At 39.4% G+C, this 12923-nt stretch overlaps 1 protein-coding gene across 1 annotated transcript in view; it reads right to left on the reverse strand.

Annotated features, from left to right (window-relative positions):
- The window catches only part of plxnb2b (plexin b2b), a 455012-nt gene that overhangs the window by 324201 nt on the left and 117888 nt on the right, over nt 1–12923 (reverse strand). The window contains exon 4 of the mRNA XM_033967743.2: nt 9363–9431. The gene's annotated coding sequence lies outside the window, so the exon portion shown is untranslated. The remainder of the gene's footprint in view (nt 1–9362; nt 9432–12923) is intronic.

Consider the following 12923-nt stretch of genomic DNA (forward strand, 5'->3'; position numbering starts at 1 on the left):
TGTACTTAAACACTCTTTCACCCATTTGTGGACCAGATTGAGATGCCGGTTTCAAGCCCACTTCCACTTTACAGAAAAATGCTTCAAAATGAGGAGGATCTTAAGCATGTGTCCCAACATGTTTTTGATGTTCCTAACTGGACTTACATCATCTTACTGGATATGCAGTGATATTTGCCAGCCTCTGCTTCTCTACCACCACACGTTTACCACACCAAAAGCACCTGGTGATAAAGGAGCGATAAATAGAGCTTTTATCAGGCTTCAGCATGTGGCAGTGGGCCTACTCTCTGCCCACACTGTAGCATTAGTTTTTGATTTTGCTTCGCCTCGTCTAATCAGTGTGTAATGAGGAGGGAGCCTATGCGTGCTATATGCAGGGAGGCGGGCGAGAGGCGAGGAGCTGTGCGCTGCCCTGAGGAACATGGACACGTAGGAAGTTTTAAAAATTCAAGAAATTTTAAATTCAGTGACGTGGCGCGGGGACGAGCAGAGGGCTGGGGGCATATGTGTATGATGTGCCACGAAGTGTCCGCTGGCTCCAAACGAGAGCACAGGCGGCTTTGAGGAGCCCCATGCGATCCTGGTACAAGTTTAGAGCCGGCAGCAGCGACCCTAATGAAATATGATTGTACTCATCGAATGTCCGGGCGCCCTCGAGACCAAGACTGAGTCCAAGTGTGTACGAGTCTGAGACAAGACAAAGGCTGTAAAAAGTCACATTCACAGGACAGAAATGAACCTTTCCTGAATAACTTTAGAATGATGTTGAGCTGGATCAGAACAAGTATAAGACACATAGACTAGTAAACACCCATGGACCACTATGAACCTACTGGACACTGAGGCTCACACAGGTATAAGGCCACATGGGAATAGAAAAGAAATACTATGATTATGATGAATGTTTCAGATTCCACTGTCTGAGTTTTTTTTTTTTTTAATCACCATGGTATTGGAAGCAGTACTGAGTATCGAGTCTATACCTTAGTATCAAAATTGAGTTTGAAATTTTAGTATCATGGCAGCACTACTCCGTCATTGTCACTGCATCACATTTTTAAAACCAATCTCTCTGGCTTGGATACAATTTCACTCTCTACCGTCTCTAAATCTAACAATGCTCTTGTCACTTTCCAACACAACCCTGATGTTGTGATAGAGGAGTGAAGAATCTTTCCAGGTGACGAATTTCTTAATAGCTTTTGTAAAACTCCATCCCCGCTGGAAGGACGAGCCTCACTACATCATTTTAATTACACATGCGGTGCTCTAATTAGTTGTATCTGCTATACTGGGGGCTAACGCGCTCCCAATTAGGCCCAAATCAAAAGCACGGTTCAGCCAGACCAAAGCGAAACCACAGGGTCTTTGTTCTTTTCATTAATCAAGTAAAGGAGGAGACGAAAATGGCGGCGCCCCGGTCTCTCAAGTTGCTGATGTCATGATCTAGACGGTATCTCTGGACTAATTAAAGAGGTTTTCTCCCTTGGGTGCTCTGTTGAAGTCGGGGTCGTTGATCGTAATCGCTGAGGTGGAAAAATGCATTTGTGATAGCTGATTAGACAATGTGGAGCTGTACAGTGGCATTGACAGCCACCTCAAGCAGATGGATACCACAGAGAAGGGGCCGATGAAGTATTCCTATTGAAAAGTGATATTCTGATGCTATACGATGTCTGATATAGTACTGGAGGTAAACTAGAAGAACACATTTGTACGTTTGTGTTAAAATTGATGGAATTAAAGACGATTTTTTTGTCTTAAAAATGTGAAAAACAGAAAAAGTCACTCCAAAGTTACTCCACTCTTACCTTATGCATTTTGATCACTGTAATTATTCACCATGATGAGTTTATAAGTGTGACTACAGCGGAGTTTTAGCGAACAACACTTAGCATGCCAACGCGCACTACCTGATTATTGGACAATAAAGAGCTTTTTTAATTAAACGCAGGCAGCACACAGCGGACACACTCTGACCTCGAGTCTCCCCTTGTCTCGCAACAGATCTGACCTGTAATTTGTCCCCTGCCTGTATCCATAGTGACAGAGGGGTTTGATGGCACACTCTGGAACATTCTTGGCAAAAGAATAACTTCGCCATCCAACAACGATTTGTCCAGTTGACTGATTTAAACTTCACACTCCACACACACTCCACTAGAAAAAAATGACTTAAATCTTTAAAAATACATCATTTCATTATGTTTTTGTAGATATATTTGCAATAAAAATGTTCGTAAATGGAGCGATCAGTCAGAAACCGTGGGCGACCAAAGGTTCTCCAGATCTCGATCCAGCGTCAAACTATATAAATGGAGTGAGTAATTGTTGCCGTATGTCTCAAAACGCCAGAATAAATGTTCCAAGTTGTGAATGAATACGATAAAATAGGACAACGCATTTGAGCAGTACAGCGACGGAGTCAAATGAGCCATCTGCTAACCATAAAAGATTCTCAAGTATTCCTCACGGTTTTCGATAAAAGGCGGGTCTACAGCTGCATGCGATCTCGTGAGCCTAAAAATACGCCGACAAATAATTTCCCCAATGATACAATGAACAAAAGGAACGCGCTCTGAAAAATCATCAAAGCCAAATAAAAAATAACAAGTCTGTCCTCTCACCGGGGGAGCCATTTTGGAAACTTCCCCAAAACCTGATGTTTGACTCCAACAAAGCACAAGCACTAGGAGTTCTTTTCATGTTTGTGTTTGTCTTTTAATGTGTTTGAATATGGATTTGTAACTTTCTTGGCCAAATCAACAACTTTGTGAAGCCCTGCGAGGCCACTGCTGATTTTTGGCTGTGTAAAAATACATTCAGTTGAAGAAAATGTGAATGCTACTGCTGGATGTTGAAAAATGCAAAGTTGGTTGATGGTCACAGTCAAGACATAAGAGTAAAGATGCATTATGTACTTTTCCAGTGGGGGTCTATATACTTTGAGACGAGCACGGGATGCTACTAGGCCAAGTTACAGGTCAGATCTGTGGAGAGGTAACACTACTCACAGTAAGATTACATGTTTTTTAAGGTATTTTGAGCGATAAAAACATGTTAATCATTATAGTGATTATAATGATTAACATGATTTATCAAGTTTTACCTTCTCATGAAAGTAGTTAAATGTGCTTAGAAACTCTTGGTAAACAATTTGATTAATTGGAATGTTTTTTTGGAAAGTGAGGAATGAGTTTGCACGTCACCTGACAGATTCAATTCCACAATTTAAGATTACAGACATGTGACAAAGTTGATGTAATGGGAAATCGGAAATCATTTGGTAGGTATCTGGGTTAGAGTATCCACAAAACTGCTGCTTTTTGCACCATTTCTCAAAAAAGCACAAAGAGTTCAACTAGAAGCTCTTCCTCCAGCTAGGTACTCCTGACCATGATCCTATCCGACGATCTGGAGATACTCGCTCACTGCTCCTGACAGGTTGTCCTAGTGGCTTTGATGGATGGATCAAATGAAGAGGACACACTTCTCAGAAAACGTTAACATCTGCTACATTAAGGCTGCGTGTAAGGCAGGAAATCAGCCCATAATATTACGACAAGTTCATGTACTTGATTGATGCGCAAGACCAAGATCTGACCATTTCTATTTCTCAAGTATCTTAAACGATGTGTGCGATATGTAACTATCCACACTGTAAACAAGGAGTCACCCCATATTTGGACATGTATGTGTCACTCCTGGGTTTATTTATAATGTGGGAGTCAGACATACCCCACTGAGAGGATGTTTACACAGAGTCTAGTAGCCAAATGTTCACATAGATCTCCTCAGCTGAGACTCATATGTAAACCAACAGAGGGCGCTGTCACAAACACATGGAAGCTGAGGTGGATGGCTGATACATTTTATATATAAATACATAAAAGAATACAAATTATAATAATGATAACGAGCACTTTTGACTAAATCACACCAAATACCACGAAAAAAGTGTGGCTTTCGGAGTACCACCAGATCTAAACCAGGTCTATAACAGGACTATTCCAGGTCTATAACAGGACTATTCCAGGTCTATAACAGGACTATTCCAGGTCTATAACAGAACTATTCCAGGTCTATAACAGGACTAAACCAGGTCTATAACAGGACTATTCCAGGTCTAATCTAGGTCTAAACCAGGTCTATAACAGGACTATTCCAGGTCTAATCTAGGTCTAAACCAGGTCTATAACAGGACTATTCCCGGTCTATAACAGGACTATTCCAGGTCTATAACAGGACTATTCCAGGTCTAATCTAGGATTAATCCAGGTCTATAACAGGAATATTCCAGGTCTAATCTAGGTCTAAACCAGAGTTCTAAACAATAAATTATTCAAAGAAGGACAAAAAAGTGGATAAAATTAACTCTAAATTAGTCAAACCCACAAACTGAAGAGCTGACCACGTCCCACCTGAAGGAGCTCGTGTACCACAGTTTGAGACACACCGAACATCCTGAAACACCAAAACAACTGTAACAGTGACTATAAAGAATGTCGACAAGCTGTCCATTATATTTAGACGATATTTAGAAGGATCCCCGGGGAGCAGAGCCAGACCAAAAGCGAGGTTTACTTAATGCCTAAGTTATTTCAAATCAAACAAACTAGAAAAATATGTACCTCAAAAATACATAAAACAAATGCGATACTGATTGAAAAGTACAAAATACATCAAAAATATGCACCACTAATGAACTAATCTTTATTCTGTCCAAGTATTTCATGCCATTAAGTAACGATTGCCTCCCTAAATGCCGAAATGCATGCAATTACATTTTTATTTATGAGTCTAATTTGAACTGAAACGGCTATAACTGGATCTTTGAAGTCCAATTTACTAAATCAAGGAAACATAATTATTATATTTTATTATGAATTTTGGTAAAACGAGCCAGGGTTTGAATTTTAACAGTAGAAATTTAATGAAGTAGCATTCTGATGTGGCATATCGCAAATGTATTTATATCATTAAACCAAAGCACAAAAGATCATCGTAGCAGTTCTAATGGGTAAATGGACTCTCAGGGCTTCCTTACCACCACAACCACAGAGCCATTTTCTTGTCTTTCAATCGACATTTCTTGATATTATTACATTACTGTGAGACGTTATTTGACGTGAGATTGGCGTGCGTTTTAAACTCCCTCTGCTCTTGTTCATTATAGTACAAGTGCAGCAGGTTTATTTCCTTTAGAGAAGCTAATGCTAATAACAAGTGGCACCTATAGAGAGACCGGGCCCATTTCTGTGATTGGCTCCACTGGCGCTCAGCGGGAGACATGTGAGCGCTTTCACTACATCCATAAATCTCCCCCTCTGGACTTCTTCTAGGCCTCTATGTACACACTCTCCCTCCTCTGCACCATATATTCTTTTCCCACTCTGTTTTTTAAGATGGCTTTGACACGTTCACATTATTTATTGAGGCGACCAACTCAGGTAACTTGATTGATTCCTCTTCTGAGCAAGTTCTGTCATTTAATTATTTATGTTTTTATTTATTGGATCCACATCTACTCTTACAGTGGTCCACTCCGTACACAATTTGCATCAATAATACATTATATTTCACAACACTCGCAAAATAAACACATATATCATTCAATGTGCCGTGTTATTTTGTACAATGAGGTTAAACAGCAAATATTGTTTTCATTTGATTTTGTAGGTTTATTCCACAGTTGCATGGCTCGATACAAAGCAGTACTTTTCTGCATGTTGTTGGCTGAGGGACACTTTTTGAAACGTTAAGTATGTTTGTCTGATTTATATTTGTAATAAACACACCTGTTGAATAATGAAATGAAAGTAGAAGCGTCCTAACAGTTGATGCATGTTTGTAACACTTGTATAGTAGTGGCCTTTCCGCACAGTACAAGCAGCTATCGCAATGGATCCGATCATTGGGCAATAATCTAGATGAGAGAAAACCAAAGCTTGAGTTACTTTCCTGAGCATTTTTAGTGTAAGTATTCCTGCACGTCTTATAATTACTGCTATATCCTGGTCCTACTGGTGATGTTGGTTTTATGTTCAACAAACTAATCCATCAGAAGAAACATTCAATTCCCAATTATCCTCGTTGGGTAGTCTCGTATTGGGGGTCTGTTGGGTAAATTCTGACCGTCACCATGGCGACTGGGATCAGGAGGTGACGATGATGTCATGCTGTGCAGCTCTTGAACACAGCGTGGGGTCACACGGAGAGAGTCCCGAGGTTTATAATCACTGAGCAGCAGCAGAGCCGGGCGAGAGGGGGGAGGCGAGGGAGGGGTGGGGGCAGAGGAGGTGAGGGAGGGGTGGGGGCAGAGGAGGGAGGGAGGCAATAGTATTGGAAGACTTTAATCTCCTTGTAAAGGGTAGATGCGAATACTAGGGTTGTCAAAAGTGTTAAAAATCTGATACTAAAATTGGTGTTAAAACTAGATACTCATTTGAGCAGGTATCAGTGCTAAAAAGTAACATTCATAGGACAGAAATGAATCTTTCCTGAAAAGCTTTAGAATGATTTTGAGAGAAAGATGGAACTATGGAACGTACCTGGACGACTGAGGGATTACACAAATATAAGACACATGAGAATAGAGAAGAAATACTACCATTTAATGTTGAAAATGGCATTCTACTGTCTAAAGAAAGTTTTATTTATTTAATTATTATCATCATAGTATTGGAATCAGTATTGACTATCAAGTTTATTCTTTAGTATCAAAACTGAACTTGAAATTTTTGCATCGTGTTGACACCGGTTGATACTACTAGGCTTGATACTTGATACCAAATTCTATATTAAAGCTGTACCCCATTTTTGTACCCAAAATATGTTTTGCCCCAGTACAGATGTATCGAAAAAGCAGCTCTTATGCTCGACTCAGACCTGGTCCAGCTGTAGCTACCGTGTCAGAGCGCTTTTGTTGTTGTTGTTAGCATTAGCGTGATGGCAAAACTCCGTTCTGCCCTCTGAAACTTGAAAAGCTCATGAATAATAAGTGAATAATGAGTTTGGACCTTTGCAAAGAAATGAACTACTGTTTTTCATGTTTTTAAGATGGTACAAATTAGGTACAGCTTCTCTTTATACAACAGGATGCAATTTTCAACGCAAAAGAGCCACTCATTCAATACTAGCACGTGAGCTTATAAAGGCCATGTTTTCTTCAGTCGTGGTACTTGTTCAAATGAGTATCGACTTTCTGTATCAGTAACTATCTCTTTTACTAACCCATCCTTCAACCGCCACCTCAAGGTCACAGTGCAGCGGGTCTTGTGCAAGGATCTGGAAAGCACGCTGGAAATCTGTGCCTGTGTCCTCTTTGACCACCGCAAACCGCACGAGCACACCATCACAGAGGCAACGTGTGGAGTGTCTTGCCCGAGGACACGACTACAGTACGAGCCGGATAGAGAGGGATTTAATAGTAGGAATAGTTGCAGAGACCACCTCAGGTTTGTCACACAATGAAGCAAAAATTATCTATTGCAGGCAAAATACGCTTTACTCCTTCAGAAGAGACTTTAAAAGAGACATTTCTGAAAAAGGTGAATTTTTGAAAAGGTTTATAAATGGACTGGCTGACTGTGTGGAGGGTTGTGCAATCTTCTCAGTAACTGCATCTGGACTAAGCTTCCAGTAGGGCCTCCCCAATCCTTAAAATCCTCTCGGCAGCATTCAGTGGCATTCCGTCTAACACATTTTTATTTTCACTGTTATGAATATTTTTAATTGCTGTGGCGCTTTACTACAACCATTTAAGAGTTTGACAATAAAAAGAAAACAACTAGGGAAACTACAACACATTTTAAGATATACAGTGGTTCCTGTATGCACATTAAAAAAATCTGCGAAACGACGAAAGGTGAACCGTGTTATAGCTTTTAACACAGTTTAAGACTACACTGAAAACCCACCTCTTCCCCCCTGGCATTTAATACTAACTAGATGGGATATGTTTAGTAAGTATTAAAGCCTTGGTGTTTTATTGTCCTGACCCTCATCCTAATCCTAACCCTATGTATTGTATTCTCTGTAGATTTGTTTTTTGTTGTCTTTTATGTGAAGCACTCTGGGCAGCTGAAGATGTTTTAAATGTGCTATAAAAATAAACTTGAATTGAACAGAAGTGCTATATATATTACAGCAAATGAATATGTTGAAACTACTTTACGCCTCTGACACAGTATATATATTTTAGACCTTAATCAGCTCAAATAATGTCATGTAATGCAAAAAAAATAGGACAAGAATCTCCATGTACGTGTGCGTGTGGGTGTGCGTGCATGTTTGTGTGTATGTTTGGAGGTATGGGGAAGCGATCGTTCAGGGATTTCATCAGGACTAAGCTGGTCACCCAATCCTTAGACAACCTAAAGCTAAAAATATCTCAATGCAACACACTATTTACTGTTGCATCACCAATATTACAACGTTTCCAAAAGCTGAAACGATATTTTGAAATTCAGAAACTATATGACAACTTGTCTGGGAGGTCTCACATGTCGGGAAAAATACTTAAAATATTATGCAGGCGAAAAATAATAATTTCCCCTTGATAGACGTCGGGAGAGGTGCTACAAGTCACAACAGTTTTCCAATCGTTGCTATCTTCCTGGAGTTACAAACTGGCAACGCAATCCCATAAATCCTACCCACCTCGCAGCTTTCTTTACATATTGACGTTTTCTTACTTTTGGAAAAAATAAGCTTCACATTTAAAGTTGGTATTCAAATACTTTTACCCCAGAGATTCACAGTCCAGTCAATATTGCATCATTAATTTCACTTCAGGCGCACGGTGCCACAAATTGGGACAAATAGATTCATGCGGCTCAAAAACAAGTTCCTTAGAGACTATCCACTGAATATCAAAATTCTGAAAACATCCGTGAATTTTTGGTTTGAAAAAATCTGCAAATAAATGCAGGACTCAAGTTTAAATTTTACAAATGTTGCACAAGAAATAAATTATTAAGAAATGGGCACCGCAGAATCACAGTTTTCCAATATCAAAAACAACAACCAATCCTGGAAGAAGTCTGCCACTCAACAGAAAAACTGATTTAATAATGCAAAAAGAGTGTAAAAGTGCACTGTGGAACTTTTCTGGTGGAGGGTTTGACACACGCTTTTCTCCATGGAAACGCTATTGTTTTGTCAAGACATTAAACTCATTTATCTTTGCATTTATTCAATTACAGCCAAAAATCCATTGAAAATTTCTCCACAGATCTGCCCTGTAACCTTAATAGGCAAAGCTACAATATCTCCATGGAGACAGAAGGTGATGGGACCCACCAGAAAAGCTGCAAAGTGCATTTATGTGGCTCTAAAATGTAAAATGTTTTTCTTACCTCAGTGATGTGTTTGTGATCTCAGTATCCACTTTAAGGCACCATCCATTGGTCAGAGTGAGATGTCGCCTAAAACAGAGAAATAAACAAAAGATCCATTTATTATTCATTTGTGACCAAACAATCCAACCACAAAAACACACATGGAACACAAGAAGGAGCTGAGGCATGAGCCAGAGTTATTCATGTTGTCTTTGGTAAATAATTGACGATGCCACGATCAATCAGTTCTACAGTTATTCATAATAATAACGGCCGTGTGACTTTTACATCGATGATTTGACAGTTTACCCAATAGTCATGTCCCTAAACAAGACACAATAACCCCCCTTTCTCGATGGTCAGAGGGCGTCGATGGCACCAACTGGCCGTCCACCCCAGGGCAGCTGTGGCTACAATAGTGGTATCGCATTATTCATAAGGAGTGAATGGATAATTATAATGCCTACAGTGTCAGTCCAAAATTAATGATTAGATGCACTGATATTTGATTGAATTGAAAAACAGCTTTTGTTCACGAAGTATGTGTCACGTAGCAGTGGAATGAACCCACACGGACACAGCGTTATGGGAGAGTCTGGTGTCAGTCTGAGCATGCCCAGTACTGCTCCTCTGCCCCACAGTGAATCTCATTAGGAGCTGTAATAGAGCCACATACACAAACACACACAACACACAACACACACACACAGGAGGCGATTAGACTCCACTCTGCTCCAAAACAATAAATAATACTGAGAGGAAACGCAAAACACAGGGGAAATGTGTTCAGTGTTGTCACCATGCTTAAAGTGCAGATGACAGGTTACACTATTCATTTCACCAGAACATAGTGAACATCATTTTAGTTAAAGATTTTACTAGAAATCTTGCAGTTTTTTCCTAGTTTTTACATTTTGGTGAAGTTAATCATTTTATTTCCTGGTTGACCATGGGCAGCAGGTATGACATGTGTCAAATAATTCCATAATTGTTTCCTAGCAACTATAATGTTAACAAGGGCCAAACCTAGTTATAACTGAACAATGGTTAAATGATTAAACTACTAAAAATACATTGTAATACTTTTATTTTGTTAAACAAGGTTTAAACAGTCAGAAAAATACATTCCTTGTGCATAAATTGCCCCTGCATTTTGAGTGGCATTTTCCATGTTGGTGACATAAGTTTTCTGTTTAAGAACTCACCGCTAATTCCTATATTTTTAGGTGACATTTCTTTTCAGCTTTTTCCCACAAACTGCCACATAACTGATCTAAAACTATGATAAATATTTACTATAGGTACCATCTCACCAAACCAATTAGCTGTACGCCCTTTAAAGCAACATGGAAGAGCACGATTCAATGGAAATAGAAAGTTAAAATCATACATTCTTCATTGAGACATTTTATGCCATACTGTGGAATATTATAGCCAAATGAACAACATTTCCATGGAGACAAGCAGGTGATTTGGTGTCCCTGTGCAAAGAAACTTTACATAATATAAATGCAATAAAATATAAATCGCTTTTATTTTTAGACCATTTAAATGGTTGGGCCGAGTTGTGCAGCAGACTTGATCCATGGGCTCATTACTTTTACTGTCTGCAGCTTTGCACAGAGAAGTTGTAAAGGATTTATTTTACAAGGGCAGTGTGTGTAAAGAAGACAAGAGACTAAACTAGTTACTCATTTAGGGATCTCAAAGTCAAAATATCCAATCATATTTACACAGGGCACTATCCTACCACACTCCGCTTAATCATTTTAACAAAGAAATTCACAAATGTTTGAGAGTTTTTGACAAATATTTGACTGGCCTTAGTGTCTTACTGTAGAATTTATAGACCAAGACCTACATATTTCAATTTTAAATCAAACTAAGCCAGATTGTTGCTTCTTGGATAAAGCAATCACTCACAAAACGCAAAGATCAGTCGTTTGAACCCTGCATGGGCCTGTACCGTTGTGTCCTTGATAAGACTAGCTGTTGCAGATTGGCAGTTTCCCTTCACCAAAAAAAGGTCACACACTCTAATATTTGTTTGAACCGCCTTTAGCTTTCATTACAGCACACATTCGCTATAGCATTGTTTCAATAAGCTTCTGCAATGTCACAATATTTATTAAATCCATTGATGGAACAACCTGGTCATTCAGTATATTCAGGTGTCAGCTGACCTCATTCTTTGAGCACAGACTATTGTTCAACCTAGACCTGACCAACTGCAGCAACCCCAACCTATTTGCTTAGTTAAATCCAGGCGACGACTTTTTTTTTTTGGCCAGGCAGTGCATTTTATTAGCATTGTGCCCAACATCAAGTGAAACTACTCAGGCTAAACCAACACATCTAAACAAATAACTCAAGATTGACATTCAGAATCCAAGTCAATGTTTTTTGGAGTGCACCAGCCGTCCTGTCTTACCGATCTGGAGACACATTAGCAAAACAAATCCAATTGAATCTCTTATTAAAGAGAATATAACCTGGGTGCCCGACTTCTGCGATCTGAGGAGACATAGCATTTCTTTCCCCGTGCGGGAGTTCACAGAGAGGTCACAGGAGCTGGAAGACTAATAGCACTCACTCCAATCCAATCTGAAAGCGCTCCGATGACAGTGGAGAGAATTATCACGCACTGCATGTGCAAATCCAACAGCCTGTTTCACTGCTGTGTCACCAAAATAGCATCATTACACTACTCACAGCTAAGAGCCAGGACGCTAGATTTGTGTGCAAGGAAACCAAGAGCTATACGTACTATAATGGATTTACAACGCAAGTGGAAATTATTTACTGCTAGTACTTGACTTTAAAATGAGCATAAATAGAAGTACTACCAAATTATACTGATTCACTGCAGTAGAAAGTAATAATATATTTTTCCTACTGCTATCTCCACTATTACTGTCACTTGGTACAGTTTCCTCTTTTTGATCCAATAGGTTGTGTTCACGTTCTATAATTTGATGATGTCATAGTTTCAGATGGAGGGCAAAGGAGATTTAGTGTTTTTGAAAGAAATATCCAAACTTCTGGGCCCCCAAATTAAATATTATTTTATGCTAACGACTGGCTCATACTAATCTCATGGCTTAAAGTTATCACATTTGTGGTTGAAAAACAGCCCCACTTTTTGATGAAATTACGATTTTTTTATTCATGCTTAAAGAGGAGACAATGAACTGTATCGTTTTCCAAAATAAACATGAGCGTCGTAACACATTCGGATCAGTTTGTCCAGTTTCATTTCAAAATAAATGCAGTTATCAGTCTCTGCATATGTAATTATAGGACTGAAATCTGCATTGGAACTGAAAACGCTGGCTCGCTGCGTCCCCCGGTTGAAAGTATCCATCATGTTTGTTTGATTGCATATTTAGCTGTCAGTCTCTCACTTTGCTTATTGTGTAATCACAGGCAGCGCCACGATCCACCACAGTTCAAAGTCGTTCAAAGCGGAGAGATGAACACTTGTGTCTGTCCCTGCCAAAAGAACACAGCCTCATCCCACTCGCTAATCTATAAGACACATCTGAAACAACGCATGCTCCCATTATTTTTACAAGGAGA

This window comes from Periophthalmus magnuspinnatus, chromosome 6 (genome assembly GCF_009829125.3).
Source record: "Periophthalmus magnuspinnatus isolate fPerMag1 chromosome 6, fPerMag1.2.pri, whole genome shotgun sequence".
Classification (NCBI taxonomy): Eukaryota; Metazoa; Chordata; class Actinopteri; order Gobiiformes; family Gobiidae; genus Periophthalmus; species Periophthalmus magnuspinnatus.